The sequence below is a fragment of the Pezoporus wallicus genome, unplaced genomic scaffold, assembly GCF_028554395.1.
Source record: "Pezoporus wallicus isolate ANWC-B61680 ecotype Strahan unplaced genomic scaffold, APGP_CSIRO_Pwel_v1 contig_4264, whole genome shotgun sequence".
Taxonomy (NCBI): domain Eukaryota; kingdom Metazoa; phylum Chordata; class Aves; order Psittaciformes; family Psittacidae; genus Pezoporus; species Pezoporus wallicus.
The window spans coordinates 1,279,532-1,287,871 of NW_026637102.1; the positions used below are offsets into that span (position 1 = coordinate 1,279,532).

An 8,340-nucleotide genomic window follows, 5' to 3' on the forward strand; every position below is an offset into this window, starting at 1 on the left:
GGTGGGACAGCATGGGCAGGCTTGTATTATGGCTACTCACCCCATGGAAATGGAGGAATTGCCAAATTCACCCCAGGAGGAAAGTGAGCAAAGACATTTATACAAATAGTAGTGGGTTTGGTTCCTTCAGTCTGCAAAGCTAGACACTCGATGACCCTTGCTCCTCCTTTTCCCTCACATTATTTGCCATATTTAGCCTCCTTTCATTCTGCCTTGCCATTACACTGAGCAGAAAGGGAATGGCACTTGCCCAGTAAGGGAATGGATGAGATGAATTTGCTCACTGAATAACAAAACATGTTTTTAACTCCTTCTCAGCCTCCATCTGGGTCTTGTTTCTGGATTTCAAAAGAGATATCTACTTTCCTCCAACTCTCCTCCAAAACCAAGAAAATTATTTTATTTGGGTGGGAAATCATTTATTTTAAAATAATGGTATTTTTGACTGTCCAAGGAATTTGTAGGCAGAAAGGTGCCAATTAATCTACCTTAAAGTAAAATTAGCCTAACATTAAAACAATAGGAGGATGACAAGGGAGAGATCATCCTCTAACATCCTCATTAGCCAGTGCTGCTCCCTGTGAGCTTTCCATCATGTGAAGGTAGCTGTCTGGTTGCACTTCATTAGTACTGGGGTTAATTACAGCTAAGGAGGCAGGGAGATGGGCTGTCCCTCCACCTTTGCTGCCATTCTCCTTCCTGCTTCACCCGTCATTCCTGGATGAAAGTTGATGCTTCCCTTGACTCCTGTCGCTCCTCTATTTGTAATGACAAGACAAGTAGAACAGGACTCATTTTTCAAAACAACAGGTGTGAGCAGTGTCTTCTCCAGAGCCTGGAGTAATTTGGGTAGTGCTCAGCTACAGCAGGACCAACCACTGCACTGATAGCACACCTAGGTGAAGCTGTGTGGATGAAATCTTCCCAAGTCCCTCACAAACTCTTTGTCTCCTTTTTACCTTGACTTTCATGAGATTTTTGCCTCATCTCTGCCCTGCATTGCTTTTTTAGCCCCAGCCCTTTTGCTTTCCCTCTGCTTCCTTGCAGCCACTCAGCTCCCTTAGCCATCTCTCTGACTTTTTCCTCTTCTCCTTCTGCCATTCTCAGATGCTTATTTTTATTGTTAAGCTTTGGGTTTTTTAAATTTCATTGACCCCAGTGATGTCAGGTCAGATTGTCTGTCAGCAAAACATCAGGTTGCCAGAAAATGAAGGACAACTCACAGGAGAGACAAGGAGAAAATAATAATAAAAACAAAAATTAAGAAATCCCCCAAGGAGCTGAGACGCTTTCCTGGAGAGGATGCAGAATTGCTCAAGGGTCTATCTCCAAAAATACTGCTGGCCTAGAAGGTAGAAGGATTCAGACACATGGTAACAGAGATAGGAACAACTTCAGTGGGAGTGGGGCATTATGTACAGAGGGTACATCTGCCTAAACACATGAATTATGCACAGACAGCTTGGAGGTTAAGATGGAAACGGCTTTGATTTGTGCTTTTGAAAGGGCCCTCCAGCATAAGGTTGAAGGAGAACATGCTCTTTAGGGGACCACATGGATAAGGAGTGGAATGGGAGGACATACATGGACCTCTGCTCAGGACTGCAAGACGCTGGCATGAGCAACTCTTAACCTATCCTTTTCACCACACTTTCCCTGAGCATCCTCACTTGCCTTTGGGCATATTCCCAGGTGAGATGCTCCTTTGACCTCCCTCAATCCCAAATTAGCACACCCTTCCTAATAGAAAGACATGGGGCAGACAGCCTCCTTCGGCACCAGAGAGAGATGTGAGGTCTGAAAGTGTTCTGCCTTCATTGCTGCCTTCCCCCTGAGAAAGGATGCCCTGCCTGCAAATCCTAAATTAGGGGGGACAGACCCCAGGCAGTGCCAGGGAAGGAGATTTGCTCAGTGGGAGCCTGCCAAAGAGGAAGAGCATGTGAACCGGGGTCTCTTACCACCCAGCCACATGTTAGGGCATTGTAAAGTGCTGTACTGTGAAGCGGCAGGATAGCTATTAACTGAAAGCTTCACAGTGAAACTGTGAATAAAATCTAGTTCTATTGAACCTTTAAGAAGTCCTTATGGATCATTTAAGAGCAACGATGAGCTCTGGCATGAGCTGTTGGCATAGGTGGGGGTTGTGCCGCACAGGGAGCAGCTGAGAAGGTCTGTGACACATACTGCTCTGAAGAACATCCCTACTCTCCATAAACAGGGCCCATAACTCAAAACTTCCCAGGAATCAAATGCCTTGTGGCTGAATCATGCTGTGTTTGGCTTTCCTGCATGTGACCTTGTCTGGGAAACCTTGATGGTATGTGTCATTCTCCTTGAGATGGAATAAACTCTGCAAATTTACCAGGAATGAGCAGATGGCGTGGTTGGTAAAGCCAGGAGAGGATACTACAGCTAGTAGGGGTCTTTGGCCTCACAGGCTACATTTTTTCTCTCTCTGAAAGCCACCAGAAGACCTTTCCAGATAAAAATGTTTCACACATCAGCACCACCAGTCATTTGCTTGCAATTTACTCTGTAACTGTACTTCAATTCCTCTTTCACAATCACCCCTCCTTTACGGCACACCGGGACTGCCATAAGCCACAAAGCAGGGAGGCAGTCACTAGAGCTAGGGCCAGTGGGGCCCCAGGCAAAATAATGGGCCACCCTTCCTTGCATCCTAAAAAGAACAGCTGGAGGGTGGGGAGAAGGCGGCTTTTCGATTAAATCACAGCTCAGCGGGCGCTGCGAGGCAAGCCCTGAGACGGGGAAGGACAACACTGCACACAGCTGGTTTCACCAGCTCTTGGGTTTGGCTTGGAGGAGGGTTGGGGTGCTTTAGCAGCAACCCAGTACATGAGCAATAAAGATTTACCTCCAGCTCCTTCCTAACCCTGAATGCATATCCTGGTGTCCCCAGCACGGCCATGGGTACCGCCCTGTGTCACCACATCCCTCCCTCCCACATGCTCTCCCCCTCCTTCCCTTGTTCCTTTTAATTAGCAACTTTTTCTTTGTTCCCTTTAATTACACGGGGTGGGGGCAGGAGAGGGGAGGGGGAGGCTGCTGTCAGCCAGATGAGTTATTATCGCCACACACAAGATCAAAGGCTGGGAGCTCTCTTCTAGTCCTTAATTTGGGCAGCGTCTTTGGGCAAAAGAGTCTTTTCTTTGTGGTTTTTCCATGGATGGTGGTTGGGATGGGGAGGCATATGCTGGGCTGGGGGGGGAGGGCTGTAGCCCAGGAGGGCGAGCTGCCAGCAGGACTTTGGCTCCTCTCCTTTCAAGAGGAATTTAGGTGGTGCCTGAACTCCACATGTGGGCATCTCGGGCAGGTTTCCTAATGCCCATGCATAAAACTTGATGGTCCAGATACCTTGGGGAGGAGAAGATGGCCAGTTTTTATGTGGATGGGGCATGCAGCTCTGCCAGAACTTTAATGTAGTGAGAACACTAATTATGGGAAAACAGAGGCGAATGTGGGAAAATAAACCGCACAGGGATTTAAGGAATAATGGCTTTAGCTAAAGGTAGGAGCAAAGGTCCATGCTGTAACATCTATTTTTACACGCATATTTTTCAAGCATGAGTGGGATCCTCTAATGAACAATGTGTCTTTTCGGGGGGGGGGGGGGGGGGGGGGGAGTGAAATATATTCTGGGGTGCCAAAGCTTCAGAGAAACTTGGCCTTAATTTATTTTTTAATTTGGATCTAGCATAACAGTATTAGGGGACGCTTCCTCACCTTGAGCTCAGCAAGACAATGCACCGCACCTCGCACTAGGTATCTGCACCTTGGGGAGTCTCCGTAATCAGGTCTTTTTGGGTCAACGGGACTGTAACAGGGTGATGTTATATTTTTACCAAGGTTTACCCTCTTACTAAACATGCTTTAGAGCCTCTCTGTCTCACATGCCATATGATAATTTCTGTCCTTATCAAACCTGCTTATCTGTAGCATGTCCTGAATAGCCTACATACCATTTTAATAACTTTTTGGTGCCTTTTCTTTTTTTTTTTTGGGAACTAGTTCATAATTACATGCTGGAAAAGAGAGACTCAATGCTTTAACCATACAATATTGCCTTGAAATATGGAAAGTTACAATAAACCCAAACTGGGCCTGTTATGAAAACATACCTCCTGACCAGCTCAGATCTAATGGTAGCTAAAATTAAAGAAAATGAACAAACTCATAATCTAAAGATTAAGATCTGTGTAATGCTGGAGTGTTGTCTTATAACTGGGTATGAGAAGGCAGAGGGCTGTTAATTAACTTTCTATTGACGAAACAAAGCTCATCGAGAGAAACCTTGCTAATCTGTTTTGTGCTAATCAGCACGCATTATTAATTTGCTGGGAAAAAAAAAGTCATCCTCTTCCCACTTCAACGCAAGTTTAATAGGGCTGGAGTGAGGTTTCACATTACCCAGGCTTCATTCTTTTGATGACATATGTTGCAATGCATTTCCTAGTGCATTATGAAGCTTTGGCATAAATAATTTAAGCTGAACTCCAGTTGTTAAAACAAATGAGCTAAGTATCTTTGGTGATTAATTACCCTTCCTGCCTCCTCCTTTCCCTTCCTTTTGAAAGTGCAAGCACATGTGCCACAACCCAGCAAAATGTTTCGGACTCCTCCTGCGACTGAGGGCATCCCAAAATGTTTTACCTGGCACAGGGAAGATCAGGATGCTCAGGTTTGCTGCAAGTGCCTGTTCAGCCGCAGGGAAGCTGGGAGGTGTCAGCTATCAAATCCTGCTCGCGCTGAGTCAAAAAATAAAGGCTTTGGCAGATTTAATGCTCAATGAACTCCCATTTAACCAGTGGCTTTATGGGACTTAAGTTTTCGCTGGGATAAGGTTCAGCTTAGAAAGCTTGGATAATCAGTAATAACCATGCTTTTTTGGTCCTTCTGGAAGGACAGTCCTCACACGGAACTCTTACCCTGCCTGCATCACACTCAAGCCTGAGTGCACCCAGCACCCACAGCTGAATCCTGCCTGCCCCCATATGAGGTTTTTTCCTCCTGTCATCTCACAGCAATTTGGGCAATGACATATCTCCTCTAAGGAAAGGAAATCTCCTTGAAGGTTTGCTTTCCTGTCCCCTCCTCATGCTTAGAAGAGGGCTTCATTTTACCCCTACAGCAAGCCTCCACTCACACACACCACCTGAGTCACAGCCCTAGGGTGGTACAGACCAGAGGTGCCCCTTTGCAAGTGGAAAGCAAGGCGAGGGGCTGCCATCTGCCCTCCTACTGTGCTTGGCCTGTCCTGGGATGCTTGTGATACCTAAGGACACGTGCCAGGAATAACCATTGCTTTGCTTTCCCCATATCTTCCCTTGCCCTTCTCCCTTTCCTCAGACCTGTCAGTTCCGATTAGGCATTGAGTAGTTCCAGGCACTCTCAGGCTGCCTACGTGCTCCTGGCACCACAGGGGGGTTGCTTTGGGGAGCACCGGCAGGCTGCTGCCTTCCCGCCTGCCCCGGGAGCCAGGCAGGGATGCATATCTGTGGGCACAGCTGTACTGGACAATAAGAGTCTTCTCCTCTACCCAGAGGAGCATGGAGAACTGTCATTAGAAAAGCTTTTGGCCTTCAGGGTGAGAGGACCAAACTGATGGCATATGGATTATGTCTCTTAAAAGAGCTGGACAGATGGAAAAACCTGGGCATTAGATAAACCCCATAGATATTTCACAACCAGTCATATAAAGTATTTCATTTAACAGCTCAAAACTATTTACAGCATCAGTTAATTTATTCTATGCTTTTCCTGCATCTTTTTTCCTTCCCTTTTCATTCCCTTCAGCCACTGAACTTCACAGTGCACCAGGCTGCTCTGCCTGAGGAGCACCTTAGCTCCTGCTGCCAAGCACCCACCTTAACTCAGTGGTCTCTGTAGCAACATCACAACCCATCACTGCAGAAAGGCAGGATGTCATGACAGCAGGGCTGGAAGGACAGACATCCAGGTGAGAGGAATACTAACTCCCTCAATTAAAAGGAAAATCCGAATTATATGAAGGCGGTGATCGCAGAAATAGAGAAGGCCCTGAGCAATACTGGGGAGTGACTTCCACATCCACTTCTCTTGCAGGATCAGCAGCTCTATAAGAAAAAAATCAAGCTGCCACAAACACTGTTTTTTTTTTTCACTCACAGATGCTCTTCACCTTCCTAATGACAGCCCTATGGAGCAGCAATGGGCCCTCAGCGAAGCAAGAGAAGATGGACTATTGACCCAGGAAGAGGGGATGGGGCACTGGGGAAATGCATGCTGAGGCAGTCACAGCACCTGAACACAGGCTGGAGAGTGGAAATTCCCATCGGGAGAAAGCAAACATGATGGATGGCATTCCCATCACCCATCCCTGCAGTTCACCTCCAACTGTCTCTCTTCACTTGTTTCTCTCACTCCTACCCTTTTTTCAAGGCGAGGAGAAGCACTGCCCGTTTCTATCCTAAGGCTTGCGCTTTGCCTCCAGGGAGGTGCATCTTCTCAGCTTGGAGATGCCCCTAAACCCAGCCTGCACAGAGGGTGAGGGGCTTGGGAAGGGGGGTCCTGCCACATTTCCCAGCTCCCACAAGGTGGCAGTTCTCCATAACTGTTTTATACGCTGTGATCCCGATCTCACAAACCCACCAGCAGCAGCCATGGATTGACAGCTCTGCCAAGAGAGGACCCAAGCCCCAGCAAGATCAAAAATGAGATGGGTCTCCTGCCCATGTAAACTGCGATTCTGCAAAATGAGTATGTCCATACAAAGAAAAAAAAGCAGCGCAAAAAAACTAGGACAAGGCATGGCCAAATCATACTCCTTGCATGTCCTGGGTGATTGCAGAGTTCAGAGCAGACACGTGGCAAAGCAGGAGGATGCTGGAGAGGTAGAAACCCAGGAGGGAGCCGAGAAGTAGTTCAACAAGGTTCAGAAGGTGGGGAGGAGATTTAGAGATTATGCCAGATCAAAAGGATAATTATTTTTGTTACATTTCCCTATCTGCATCACTCTACCGGTTATGTGAGAAGCCAAGCGGCTGGGCTGATTTTCTAGTTTCCAAGCAAGCTTGGTGTAAAGAACATGTTACTAAAGCCTTGGCAATAAATGCCAATCTTTCATCAGACCTGCTTGCTGTGTATTCAGGAGCAGGAGAGGCAAACCCGGTGAGACCTGGGGATTTAGTTTGCAAGACCTGGAGATTTAGTCTGTAAATGCTTCCCCTGACACCCACGGGCTCAGTGCCTCCCAAGGTGTCAAGAAGCATCGGCACAGAGCAGATTTCCCCACAAATGAAGCAGCTCTCTGGTCAGTTTGGCATCTTGATTTGGTAATTATTGGCTTCCCACTTGAACTATCTTAGGAAAAGTCACTCATCCTATATAAAGCACCTCTAGCCAGCAAAGAGATGAGTCCCAGCACAAGCTAACGCCCTTACTCACATGTGGTCACCAAATCCCCAGCTGAAGCGAGGGTGAGGAGTAGAGACAGAATTTGCCTCCCCGCTCTGCCTGAAAGCCTGCGGTAGATGGCCCAGATAAGTTTCTGGTTGCCCTTCCCTCCTGGGAGGCTGCTCCCAAAGCAGCTGCTGCAAAATCCTGCCCCTTGCAGCCCTTTTGCACTGGGCAAGCAGCAGCTTGCCCAGGAGTCCCAGTCTCCATCAAAGCAGACCTGAAGGGAGGTTTAAGGATTGGGATGGATAGGGTTGAAAAGCAGAGGGACACCCATGGTGTTGCCAGTTCTGATCTAAATTCCTTGATCTGCAGTTCTTGTGCAGAGCTGGCTGCAGCCAGAGAAGCCCGAAGTGGCTGGAAGTATTTATGAGGGAGCACGTCTGTCCCAAAAGAGGGAGGGGGAAAGCTGTGTGCACAAAGCAGCAGCCTCCCAAGCCTTGAGCAAACATCTTTCTGCTCTCCATGTCCCACGAATAGCCTCCCTGCCCACAGAGCCACAGGGAGGAGATCCTACTGAAGCAACCCATCACATGTTCCAGTGGTACAAAGCCTGCTGACAGCTGAAAAACTGTCTGGGCATCAGGGACAAAGGCACCTCTCTTCCAGACTTGCCAATTAGAGAGCTGCGCAAGCAGAGGACAAGCACCCAGCCCTTCCGACGCTCTTCTCCCCCTACTAACTGGGGAGGAAGCACTATCACAGCACCGCCTGCTGGCAGCAAGCAGGCTGGCAGAGCGCCTTGTCATCTGCACCAGGCACTTTGAAGTGCCATTGTCAGCTAAGAAACCTCCTCCAGGAAGGAGATTTCCCAATACCCAGGCACAGATCCTCCCACCAGAAGTGGTGATAGGTATCAGAGTACCTCAGAGGACCTTGGCCAGAGCT

The 8,340-nt window shown here is 47.9% G+C and overlaps 1 long non-coding RNA gene across 1 annotated transcript; it reads left to right on the forward strand.

Annotated features, from left to right (window-relative positions):
• Positions 1-5,925: 5,925 nt before the first annotated feature.
• Positions 5,926-6,381, forward strand: LOC130596059 (uncharacterized). Its single transcript, XR_008971455.1, has 2 exons — positions 5,926-5,977; positions 6,193-6,381. It is a non-coding gene; the product is annotated as an uncharacterized LOC130596059 (long non-coding RNA).
• The last annotated feature ends 1,959 nt before the right edge of the window (positions 6,382-8,340 follow it).